General features: G+C 41.4%; 1 protein-coding gene across 3 annotated transcripts in view; it reads left to right on the top strand.

The window, feature by feature from the left end:
- The window catches only part of OXR1 (oxidation resistance 1), a 234,133-nt gene that overhangs the window by 41,212 nt on the left and 179,244 nt on the right, over nucleotides 1-13,677 (top strand). The gene's annotated exons all lie outside the window — the stretch shown is intronic.

Raw genomic sequence — 13,677 nt, 5'->3', positions numbered from 1 at the left:
TTTCCAGCATAGAACTTGTTCCCTATGGCCAGCTTGGCAGGCAAAACACTGTGGTATGAAGCATATTACCTGCTGGCCACAAGTTTGCATTTGGTGAATCATCTCTGCCTACTGAGACCTGAGAAACTTTGAGAATAACTCTGTCATACTTTGAGGTCATAATCAAGGAAAAGAGCTGGTTATATATAAAACAAATACATACAAACAAGCTGTAACAAAAAATAGGTGATGCGCCTATTTTTTGAGCTTTGTTTCTTTGTTAAACTCATAGTTTTAGGGCAGGTTTAAATGGCCCATGTTCAGAATACATATCTTGACTTAATAAACTCATATATGTATAAGCCTTAGGACCATTCTGTCCCTGCACCATCACCTCTTCCCTCTTTTTTCAGTGATTAACCCAGGAAGTTCACAGGTACACAGGAGGGATTGTGGGAGTGGCTGGGTGCAGGGATAGCAAAGAAGGATGTCAGAAAACACCAGAGCGATCAGTTCTGGTGCTTTAATAAGGAAAGGTGTAGACTTACAGCAAATCAGCCTGCCAGTTCTCCTAGCCTTTGTGAAGATGGCTTGTCCATGTCCAAGCAAACAGGCTTACATTCTTTATAAACAACGCAGCATATGTCACTTTTCCTAGGACTTCCCATCACTTCACCTGTCCAGATAAGGGCTTAGGTGGCGAATACCCAAGTCTTTCAGATAGCTCTCCTTTCTGGGCTCCCACCCCAGCGTGCCAAGCCCACAGATAAGGATAACATCAAAGCTAGCCAATTACCTTATCTCAAAGCTAATAGACTGGCTGGAGCAACCCAGCCAGGTGGGCAGGGTATAAATGATAAGTTAATTATTAATAATTATTATTAAAGCAATCTGAACATATATGAGCCCATTGCTACAACAAACACCAATTAATTGTGGGGTTGTCTTGACTACCGAGATGGCACAAGCAAAGCTTCTGGAACAGTCCACCTTTGGTTCAACACATCTTCAATGAACCACAGTTTCCCACGCGAAGAAACAATGCATACCAGAATAAGAACAAGTCAGGGGCTTAAACCAGCTTCAAACCCTGCTTTTATATCCTAGCTTTCTCCGCACTGGTAGCTATACCTTCCTGCTCTTGGATGTGACTTTACTACATTTAATTGAATCTAAAATAAAGAAACTGGAGATCAAGATTTTCAGCAGTTGGATTTGGGGCGCGATGTGTGATTCCTATAAACTGAGGATTGCATGCTTAAATTTGTCTCGATGAGATGAATGAGACTGAACCGTGCATTATATGTGGTCCTCTGTCAAACTCTGGCTGCCTTGTGCTCTGCATGTCCTTTTTTATCCTAGTCCCACCTTTTGCTTCCAGTTCATGTTCCCCCCCTCGATTGGAATTTCCCACCTCTTGAAAGCCAATTAACATGATAAAACAACAGGTAACTATTTTCTCATGTTTTCTGCAGCATTTTCCTCCTTCCTGTCCACTATTATATGTTTAGGATGCTTTACATGTTGGCTTGTTTCTAAATATTTTTGCCGTGCACAAGTGCCAAATTCCATGGGCGATGGAGTATGCTTGTTTTCTGCTGCTCCAGGGGGTCGGCGAACCAGTGGATTCAAATTACAAGAAGGGAGATTCTGGTGAAACATCAGGAATAGCTTTCTGACAGTAAGAACTGCTCGTCAGTGGAGTGGACTATCTCAGAAGGTGGTAAACTCTCCTTCACTTAAGGTTTTATACAGACTTTTGGATGGTCATCTGTTAGGGATTCTTTAGCTGAGATTTCTTCAGCTTGGGTTTGAATAGGAAGCTATTGCCATCACCTTCACAATTTCTTTAAAAAGATTCAAAAAGGTGGAAAGGGGTATTTAGTAATGAAAAGCAGCTGCATTCAAAAGTGACCTAGAAATGAAGGCTTGTTGACAACTAATTTTATTTAGAGTAGACCCAATGAAATTAATAGACCTAAGTTAGTCATGGCTTTTAATTGGATGCCTATATTTAATGCAGGTCTAGATTACTTATTTATGATTACTCAATTATTTCTCTCTCAAAAGTTTTGCATATTCTGTTTCTTTCTCTGTGGTTTTTTTTGTTTTGTTTTGTTATATATTGCTGAAATCTATTTCTGGAGTGAACTGGCAGTGCAATAGCTAATTAAAGCAGAATGTTTTTCATTTTATTCCCGTATCTTGTGCGTGGAACTTAGTGGTATTTCCTTACTTTTTTGGCACACAAATTGAATGATATTAAAACATGTGAGCAACAGGGCTTGTGCTTCAGTTGGTCTATTCTGGGTGGCAAGTATATGTGATGATTGCCACAGACAGGCTGTTTTGGTTGGGGTTTTTTTTGTAAATGTTAATTCACACATTTATCTATAGAATGGCTTCTTGTCTAGGATGGTCTCTTGCAGATCATCGACATGCTGTGCTCTTTTGCAAGTGCAAGCATCAACTGTTTAAACATTGGCTTTTATTTAAAGATTGTCCGACAGTGACAAGAGGGAGGCAAGTTCTGCTGTTCACGGCAGATGTCATGAATCCCTTGGTGCTTTTGGGCTCAGGCACAGGATGGCAGACTCTGGACAGAGATGAGAAGGGATGGAAAAGTGGGGCTGGAACAGATAGGAAGCCCTTCCCTTTCTCTGAACACAACTGGCTCCAAGGTTGGGGCAGGTGTCCCATATGCTCCCCCCCTCTTCTGTGTGGATGAGGGCCCTGCCAGAGTCTTGTGAAGGCTTCCAAGCACAGCCTGGGGTGGCCAAACGGAATTGAGAGAGGGAGACAGGTCCAGCACTCTCTCCCAGGACAAGGTAGTGCTTCTATCTACATTTAGAGTCAGCTTGCAGGTGAGACAGTCCTGCAGGAATATTCGCATAAGGGCTGCACTCTGCCTCACCTTTAAGCTTGCCAGGCGGGTGTGGAAACTTGTTTCAACAACTTTTCAGCCCCCATGCAGCCTTGAATTTCTTGTCACTGGGCTCATGAATTGAGCCAATGCTCATCCTTGCTAACATTTTGCCTTGTGAAAGCTCCAAGGCTGGATAATAATAATAATAATAATAATAATATAAACCCCACCCATCTGGCTGGGTTTCCCCAGTCACTCTGGGTGACTTCCAACAGAATTAAAAGCACAATAAAACATCAAACATTAAAAACCTCCCTTAACAGGGCTGTCTTCAGATGTCTTCTAAAAGTCTGATAGTTGCTTATTTCCTTGACATCTGATGGGAGGGCGTTCCACAGGGCGGGCGCCACTACCGAGAAGGCCCTCTGCCTGGTTCCCTGTAACCTCACTTCTTGCAGTGAGGGAACTGCCAGAAGGCCCTCGGAGCTGGATCTCAGTGTCTGGGCTGAATGATGGGGGTAGAGACGCTCCTTCAGGTATACTGGGCTGAGGCCATTTAGGGTGTTAAAGGTCAGCACCAATACTTAATTGTGCTCGGAAACATACTGGGAGCCAATGTAGGTCTTTCAGGACCAGTGTTATATGGTCTGGGCAGCCGCTCCCAGTCACCAGTCTAGCTGCCGCATTCTGGATTAGTTGTAGTTTCTGTGTCACCTTCAAAGGTAGCTCCATGTAGAGGGCATTGCAGTAGTCCAAGCAGGAGATAACTAGAGCATGCACCACTCTGGCGAGTGAATTAGCTCCTTTCTCCCTTCTGAGTCTGTACCATTACTCTGCTTTCGTAAAGATTGCTAACTTATGTACAAGTACTGTAAAAGCATCTGCTGTCATGTTTTGGGGCAGCCAACTCTGTTCCAGGGACTAACGTTTTAATGCCAAGGATCGCCTCTTGACATTTGCTGCTGTGAACACGTAGACCACTCTCTTTACAATCACAAACGCAGGCTTGCAAGTCGATGGGTGAAATAAAATGCAAGGAATCTTGCATGTCAGTTCCGTTGAGATGTTATCGCCTGTCACTCTGCTACCAACTTGCCTCAGGATGGAGAAATCAGCTTGCATTGTTTACTTATTCAATAAGGCTTGCTTTAAGCAGGACACAATCTCAAAGTATAAATGTGCTTTACACATAATTTATTTTATAAAACCCAACAGAGCACATGCCGATAAACTCAGCCTCACTGATTCCATACAGTATATTGTAGAGAATCTTTTTGTGGTGATGGGAGGAATGGAAGAATGTGTGTGATTTAGCTGCAAGCCCAGTATATGTATATATTTTTAAGCCAGGCTCCACCAGAAGAGAAGAGACAATACTGAAATTCTTGAGTAACTATTTCATATGACATTTGTTAATTTTGTTAAAGGAGGAAAACAAAGAGGTAGAACCAAAATGGACAGAGAACTGATGTCAAAAGCCTTTAAAAAAGCAGAGCAGGAAAGGAGTCATTATATAAAAAATTACTTTGTTTTGTTTTGAATCAATGTGGTGCCCAAATGTAAAAAGCTCCTGTACATTTGAAAGTTGTTCAGAACAGAACTTCCTTCTGACAAATAGAGGGTGATAATGAGAGAGGACCTTTTCAGCAGTGGCACCCCCTATCTGTGTCATGCTCTCCCCAAAGATGCTCCCCTGGCCCTCTGCATTAATGCAAAGGCCTTCCTTTCCCCCACACCCGTTCAATCTTTTGAAGTTTGGGCTGTTCCTAAGCTCTTTTATCAAATTGGCTGTTTTCCCTGTTAACTTCATGAGGATTCCTCCTTTGGTTTGGGGTACGGTGGTGGGGCAATACAGTATAGCTTGTTTTATTATTGGGCTACCTTACTTATAGTAAAACACCTTGCTTGTTTTAACTCCTTTGTTGTATGTAAGGGAACAACCCTATAGCAAGATATGACAGGATGAGTGAGCTAGGATCCAGCAGATCTCCGGCTGAGCCGGGAGACCCCAGCACAGCTGCGCAGCGGTGTCTTAACTCCTTCATCCTCAACACAGGTAGAGATATGCCAGCATATCCCCCCCTGACACTCCTATCCTGTCTCAACTGGTAGCCAGCTGGATGAGCTGAGCTCAGTGGATCTTAAACGGGCATAAGCTCTAAAAAAAGTGATGTGCCAGGGACATGGTGGAAACATAACCAGAGAGGAGGGACTTAGGCTGGATCGTATGCCTGTTCAGCTCAGTCATGTGACCTGGCAATTTCAAAATCTTGTTCAGACCATCTCAGTTAATTTTTCTCAGCTAAAATGCAAGTCCCCCCCAAAGTTAATGAATACTTTTCAGTTTTATTAATTCTTGCTTGAACCCAACAGCTTGCTATCTTCTTGTTTACAGATTTATTGTCAAAATCTGTAATCGTAAAAGATCAATGTATAAAAACATTGGTTTTCATTAACCAACAAAATAAAATCCCATACAATCTGATTGAGTATACAGTAGAAATATCTGTAGCTATAGGTGCATTTTTGTTCAGACTTGCTTGCTAGGAATGCCGTTGCCAGCAGGTAAAATCAAAGATCTATGGCAATCCTATTCTTTCTACAAAACTTTATTATCATCAGCATAAGCATTTTAAAAATGTGTTAATCCAACCATGTGAAGAAATCCCATTTGGACATGGTTAGAATGGTACTGTCAGTTATTTAGCCCGCAGTGCAAAATGGGTATGGTGCTTTTATCAGACACCATGAAATGCTAACAAATGGCTCTTGCCATATGTTGCCTTTTTATGGCAGTACAATATTTATATGTAACATGGCTATAAATCTCACAATTTGAGGGTACTTCAAGTTAAATGCTGTTGCCATTTTAGTTCCAGGGAGATACAGCTCTGCCAATTTTCGGGCGGGGAGTCTTAAGTACAATTTGGTATGCGTTGTGTGTCTTTTTTAATGACACTTGCCATTAAAGTTTTAATTAAGCACATGTCGCTGCATGCAGAGAGGTAATCAAAGGCTCCCAGGAAAGAAAATTTAACTCAGCTCCAGATGTACTGAAGAATGATTTCTTGATAATGCCCAGATGAATTTCAGATAAAGAAAATCTCTTTATGAAAATATTGCCAGCTTGAAAAAAAAAACAATACTTACAGTACTCTATAAATGGGTATTTTCCAGAGTTGGTATGCAGAAATTGCTTCCCTGCTGTTTCTTGTGCATATTTGGGAGTGGAAAGAAGGAAACGAAGGAAGCAAATTGGTTATATATACAGGGTACTAGCTATCGGGTCCTGTAAGAATGTGGAGTATTTTGTTGCTTCACTCCTGAAGCCTTCAGAAAGTCTCCAAGGGCAGCACCACATTATATCTCTACATCTGCCCCTGGTTTGTGGAATAGCCTTCCTTTAAAGATATGACAGGCACCCGCTTTCTAAAGACAACTGAAAACATTTGTGTTCTAACAAGCTTTCTCAGATGGATTAATGGGTCTTTGCCACGAGTGTCTATTTTGTATTGTTTTAGTTTTGTTTTAAATTTAATTGCTCTAGTTCTTGTGTGTACATATCTAACTGGGGATTTTACAGTTTTTTATGTATTGCCTTGAAATAATTGTGTAGAAGTTGATTAAAACAACAACACCAACAGCTCCTTCTCCTCCTCCTCCTCCTCTTCTTCTTCTGTTGATCATAGTTATAACCCAGATGTGGGGAAACTTTTGTCCCCCTGAATATTGTTGAACTACAACTCCCATCATCCCCGAGCATCAATAATTCTTGCTGGGGCTGATGGGAGTTTTAGTTAGCAACATCTGGAGGGCCAAAGGTTCCTCACCCCAATTTTGTCCAAATGGTAATCAAGCCAGTGAGCTAGTCTATCAGGATAAGGCACTGAGGAAGTCTGTATTTATATTTATTACTTAGAATATTAATATACCACATTCCCAAAAAAAGCTTCAAGAGAAGGTGGCATAACAAAAATACAATTTACAAGCCGACCATATAATATTAGACGCTATAACAATGGAAGACAAATGGCAATTGCGATAAGCGAATGCCTGATGTAAGTGGTGTGCTTTACAATTGTTTCTAAACTATCAAGAAGATAGCTTTCCTTTTTTAGGAATGATGCTCCACAAACATAGGGCAGTTGAAAAAGCAGCCTGCTTCCTAGGCACTACCACCCAAACTTGCCACAAAAAAATGGCGCAGGCTGTAAAGCCTGCTCACTCATCCTCACCTGATGTTGGATTATGCAAGGAGGCAGTCCTGAAGGTCATGCTAGGCTTTAAAGATGAGAAACAGGACTTTGAATGAGTCCAGAAGAAATGGCTCAATGGAGGTTGAACATTCACCTGCTTTTAAGTGTTTCTCTAGGATGGTGGCATGCAGGATTCTGCACGTGTTGAAGCTCCTTTGTTGCCTTCAACAGCCTTGTGCAGAATGTGTTGCAGTAGGAGCCTAGAAGTTACAGATCTGTCTACAGGATGGGAACGTTTCCTTAGTAAACAAACCAGCAGAACAATGGGTTTCTAAGCCTCTAGTTTTAGTGTAATTCACCACTTTTGCTGAAAGAAATAATTGACAGGACAGCTTGTAAACCACAAACAATCCCTGCTTCAAAAATGCATCAGCTTTTTAAATCTCATTAGGCCACTAGGAAGATAAAAGTGTGCAAACAGATGTTCGCTGCCACAACAGCTGAAGTAATTAGCAACTTAGGATCTTTATTAGGAAAATGGCAGCTTTGGAAGTTGCATTCATCTTTCTGTATTGGTTTCCACTGAATTTTGAACTCTTTAAAAATAAAGAAATCTAATGCTGTCTTAGAAGGCAAGTAATATAGTAGTAGTAGTAATTTTATTATTTATACCCTCCCCATCTGACTGGGTTGCCCCAGCCACTTTAGGTGGCTTACAACATACAGTACCGGTAATAAAAGCACAGCAAACGTCAGACATCAAAAACTTCCCAATACAGGGCTGCCTTCAGATGCAAAACAATTACTTCAACCTAAAGTGACTGGTTTGAAATAGTATACAGGCAGCGTGGAACTGTCCTTGGTGCTGAAATTAGTGTTCGTGGAATAAAAAGAGATTGAGTAGGTGCAGGGGAGGAAAAAGCCATGAAACAGAATCAAAAGTCATGTCACCTCAATGTGGCTAGTGGCTAACTGCCAAACCTAAATGAGTTTTGTTATGAAACTTTCTACTTTAATACTACAATAACTTTTTAAAAAATGAAAATAAAAATTACTAACAAATTTAAAGCTAGAATACTGTGGGGAAAGAGTGAAGTGCATTCTCTTCTGTCATTTAAAACAGGAAATTCTTGAATTGTACTACCAATGTTGTGTTTGAGGTATGTGTGGCACTGTACAGAATGAAAGATATGTACTGCTTTTATGGTAGGCCATATCTTATTGTATTCATTGCTGTATACCAGGCACCCCCAAACTTCGGCCCTCCAGTTGTTTTGGACTACAATTCCCATCATCCCTGACCACTGGTCCTGTTAGCTAGGGATCGTGGGAGTTGTAGGTCAAAACACCTGGAGGGCCACAGTTTGGGGATGCCTGCTTTATACAGTATGGATTGGTGGTAGATAGCTACCTTAATAAATAAACAAATACACATGAGACAGGAGCATAATTTACAACACCAAAAGTAATCTCTTTGGCCTCTGACAAACATGCATGCTCTTAAATGAACTCTTAATGTCAAAATAAGCACTTGGCCAATAATAATTGCTGTAATTCCTGGGGGGGGGGGTTACTTTTTGTGTGGTATAATGGCAACATTCACTTGCTAGGTTCTGCATTGACTACACTGAATTTAGGATGGGTGACAAAGGATGTGGTGAGACATTCTGCTGTAGCTCTTCTGGGAGGGCTATTATGATGAGATGGCAAAAGTATAATAAATTTAAGACAAAGGTTCTCTCCTGGGTGATTCAGATGATTTTTTTCCTTAGTAATCATATGGTCTAAAGTGTCTGTGTCCTTTTTAACAGCTGCTGCACATTAAATGAGTTTGACCTGCCATGGGAAAATTGCATTTCCTCTTTGCTGTTTCTTTGCAAGCAGATGGGTCTGCTTGCTAGTAATGTTGTTTTGCCATAAAGCCATTAATCCTCCCACATCCCTGCCAAAGGATTAGTCACTCATACCTCAAAAGTGATTCTCAACTCTGTAATTGCACAAGTTTTGGGAACAAAGTTTAAACAAAATACAAATATGAATGACCAGATAATCAGGAAATTGCATAAGCTATCAAAGCATTTTAAGGGAACAGTGTGGTAAGATTGACACGATGGCATCCTGCCCAAATATATGTCAGTGTTGTGTGTGTGTGTTTTTTTTTGGGGGGGGGGAGGTCCTGACTTCCTTTGTCTCCTCAGCCTGGTCCTCAGACCCCTGTTGGCATAAAAGAGTCCACGAGAAGAGTGTCCTTGCATAGTATTTTCTGCTTTTATTCTTAAAAGTCTTTATCTGCAAAACGACTGACCAACTGTACACACATCAACACTACCAGCTTTTCTCCAACCAACCAACCAACCCACACCCAACACTAACACTGACCACTCTATACACAGCTACAATTAGGTGAAAGGTTTCATGAGTCATTGTAGGCCTCTGACTCATGCTGACTTAATTCTTTTAGCATTAAAGAAACAGTGGCCAATTTTTAGCCATGAGAATATAAAGTCCCAGGAAAGGGTTTAGCAGCTAGGAGAAAGCAAGGGTTCCAAAGCAAACATGTATATGCATTTTCTTTTTAGATTCTACCAGCCCCATAAGAATAGAAGAATTGCTTTGCAGAATCAGATCAAGATAATGCAATTGCACATTTTTGTTTCCAGAAACATATTCCATAAGCCAGATGCACCTTTCAGGTGCTTTCAAGCAGGAACAAAAACACCAGTCTTGTGAGAAAAGCTACTGCAGCCGATTCTGTAAAGGGCAAGGCAAATCAAAGCAGTCCACTGGAGAAATATGTGGAAAATGTGAAAGTGATATCCATTCCCTGTTATTTTCTCCAGCTTCTGGAATTCCACAGTATAACCCTTAATCTACCTAGATCTACCTAGATCTAATCTTGCCTAGGTCTAATCTTTTTATTTAAGTCATCTAAACTGGAGCTCATCACCACTTTTCTCTGGTTAATTATACATTTCTTCTTGCTTGCCATTCACTCATTTATAATGTTATTTGTATGTCACTTCCCCCCCCCCACACACAAAATCATGCTCAAAGTGGCTTACAATAAAGAAAACAGGAATGCATTTCAGTGCAAAAACCATTTCATAATAACACAGCAAAACAACACAATAGCAAATATAATAATAATAATAAATCATCAGTGCTATAAATATTACATTAACAACTTTACAACTCCTGGTGATAGAGAAATAACAGGGAAACATCTAGGTCTGAGAAACATATCCCGTGCTGTTGCTCACAGCCTGTCTCCTGCAGCAGCTTGCAAGCCTTCCGAAAGGAAGGGGTGGGGTAGCTGGAAACACCCCTCCTATGATGTCCTCTACCTACCACCAATCATTAGGTGACACCCAATTTCTAATATCTTGAGTGTGGGAGAAGCAAAGCTCCTGCCATGGGGCACAAAAGAGGAAGCAGCATAGCTTCCTTGGCTCACCTTGGGTCCTTTACAGTTCCAAGGCTTATCTTCCCCCTTTGGTTTTTGGCTAGTGCTGGTTGTTTGGAAGTAGAGTTGGCTTGAGCTGGGGAGTTCTCATATTTTGAGAAAGGGAGACATACTTTCTCTCTCTTCCACTCGCTTTATATATTCCTGATTTTAAAAACTCTCTGCCATCGTGCCTTTCCCTGTGTTTTGAGTGAATCTTCATATGTGTTAAGCATATTGAGGTAGAGCATGGCAATGCTAAATGTTCTTTCTTCCCTACCCATCATTGGCACCAAAACACCAGCTCATATAAGAAATTATCTATGCCCCACCTCTGAAACTTGCCAATCCACAGAATCCTCCTTTTGGTGATGGGGATCTATTTTGGAGGGAATTGGAGCAGCTTTTCAGAGCTTTCTTCCAGATGTTACGTAGGTCAGCCAGAGAAAGAATGACTGCTTCAAGGCAGCCAATAAATTTTATGGCTGAATGCAGATTCGAACCCAGGTGTCCTAATTATTACACTTCACTGTTTAACTGGCAATACTAGTCTGTGTGTGCGCACACTGGACTACAGCTAAAAATTTTATTTTCTGCTGACTCTGTTAAGTTCTTTTACCATAATATCCTAGAACCTGATATACTAGATTATAGAATTTGCTTCCAATCTGTATTGTACTGTGCTCTAGGCTTTCCAAATAACCCAGGCTAAAAGTTTGAATAACACCACCACCACCACATGGGAGAACTGCTTAGTCATAGCTGTAATATTTCATTTAATTAATCGTCAGGAGCAATAGGCAGATAGATATATAAAGCTCTCTAATACGAATGGAGACTTTGCTGAGTGTAACTGATACATCCTATGTGTGAGAGTAACAGGACAGATCTTGTTACCTTTCTGTAATAATAGCTTTACCATGCTTCCTGTTTACATGACATAGGTGAAGTCACCTCTAAAGTCTTCCACTCAGTTTTGTACTGCAACATCCAGTTCTTAACAGGGCCAAAATTACAGCTGTCACAGGATAAGAGAAAACAAAGTAAGCAAAAGGGTGCAAAGCAGTACTTAAAATGAAATTGAATATGCCATCGGTATGTTCAATGAATTCTGTGTTTGGTGTATCATATTCTTTCTGTGCCTGTTGTCTTGCGCCGGTCCCAATAAGGAGAGCGTAATTCATGATGGAGCAAGGCAAACACCATGAATAGCTCTGCCTGAGTAAATTGCTCCAACCAAAATAGATGGAGGCCTTTAGGAACCTGTCTCTTGCCCAGTCTTCCCCATTCCTTCCACACCTTGTTGAACTCTTAACTCCCATAAACCCCAGCCAGTAGGGACAATGGGAATTGTAGTCTAATGACACCTGGATGGCCTGACGTTGAAGGCTGTTCACCTGTTCATCCCACCTGCCTTAAGTCCCAACCCCTTGCTTAAAGAAGACTTTAAGAGGGCCAGAAACCTGGCCTGGGCACAGGTGTTTTCTTTCTCCACTTTGGGGTCTCCTGCCAGGCATGCTGTTGGGCAGGCATGGTAGTGAAGGAGCCACTTGGCTCCTCAAGCTCATGGTAAGTTTCTCATGGGGCCCTGGGCTTAGTGGACTTTGGTTTGGTGGTCTCACAGTTTCAGGAGCCTGACTCACCACTACAGCCAGTGTCACAGCAGCCGTAGATCCAGCTAGGCTGTCATCTTCTTCTGACTCTGAGCTTGAAGTTTGGGCCATGGCATCTGTGCTTACTAAAGCTACAGTAGGACCAACACCATTGCCTTCTAAAAACACTTACGGAGAGTAATAGCAATTACCTGTGCAGTGTTGGGCAGGCTTACGTAATAAGTTAATAAATCTCCTTGGGGCAGAACACAAATCACTCCTGGTTGGAGCCTCCAGTGAGATTTGAGAGAAGATGGCAAGCATTAAATTTACTTTGTAGGACAGCTTTTCAATAAAATGTGGGATTAAGGATTGTGCTTTATATATTACTGTCCTTTGCCAGAGAGGCTGATGGGTAAGAAGTTCGCTCCTAAAATGAGCAGAGTGATAATTCTAGGGTTATATATATATTGACAGAGCTGCCATCAGAAATACAGACAAATTGTTCCCTGCTTGCTAAGGAAGGTTGACTCCCTTGCCTTGAAACATTCCCTTCTGCATTTTCATTTATTGTTATCTTGGATAGCCTAGTAAAATCTAAGCCCTGGGTAAGTCGTCTCCCTCTCCCCCCCCCTCTTATTTTTAGGCTTAAAGAGCTTTGGTGGAAAAAGCAGATATCTGTGACATTCCAATTGGAAACTCAGCTACTTCACTAATCCAAAGACACTGCCAAACTTCACACATAAGAGATTGTCAGATGAAATATGTCTAACTTGCCCTGGGAATCCTCCTCACCTTCATCACATGAAGAATGGTGAGCCAACTCAAGAAATGGGGTGATTACTTAGGCTAGATATACCACAGATTTATCACCAGGTTCTCTCACAATAAGAACGTAAGATGAACTGCTGGACCAGGCCAATGGCCCATCCAGTCCAGCATCCTGTTCTCACAAGAGCCAACCAGATGCTTGAAGGAAGTCTGTAAGATGGACATACGCACAACAGCACTCTGCAAACCTGCACTAACAGCTGCTATTAAGCTGCCTCTAACCAAATATTTTCAGCATACTGTAAAAAGCTCTCTTAAAAGGCACATTGTCACGATCAGTGTTGCATTAATCCTGTAGGGTGTTCAGGAACTGGTACTGAGAATCAACACATTAGCTGAACTCCCTGCATTCAGGATCCATTGAAATCGCTAACAATCAGGACTTACTGAAGAGCAATCTGATAAGACACGAATGCGTTATAATTCACAATCTCTCAATGAACCCGGGGTGGGGTGTGTGTGTGGGAATGCTTCAAAGCTCATGCTGCTTGATGTTGATCTTTCTGCTTTGACATAAAATAGCTGTTACGGAGAATGTGTGTTGACTATCAAAAGTGGCTTTTGAGGGGGATTTGAATGAGAAAGGCAGCTGTGCTAATGGAATGAAGGTTTTTCAGTCATACCTGAATGAGGCAAACTTGCTTTGTGCAAGTGAACTTGGCTCACTGAAGCCAGGAATTTAAACACAGAGTGGATCTGGGCAGGCACAGTGAAGAGGTATTTATTTTGCCTTTAGAGTTAAAAGCTGTACTGTACTTTGCTTTATTCTTT

This window comes from Zootoca vivipara, chromosome 8, assembly GCF_963506605.1.
Source record: "Zootoca vivipara chromosome 8, rZooViv1.1, whole genome shotgun sequence".
In the NCBI taxonomy this organism is placed as follows: Eukaryota; Metazoa; Chordata; class Lepidosauria; order Squamata; family Lacertidae; genus Zootoca; species Zootoca vivipara.
The sequence above is the reverse complement of the archived record's forward strand: the minus strand, read 5'-3'. Positions and strand labels throughout refer to the sequence as shown.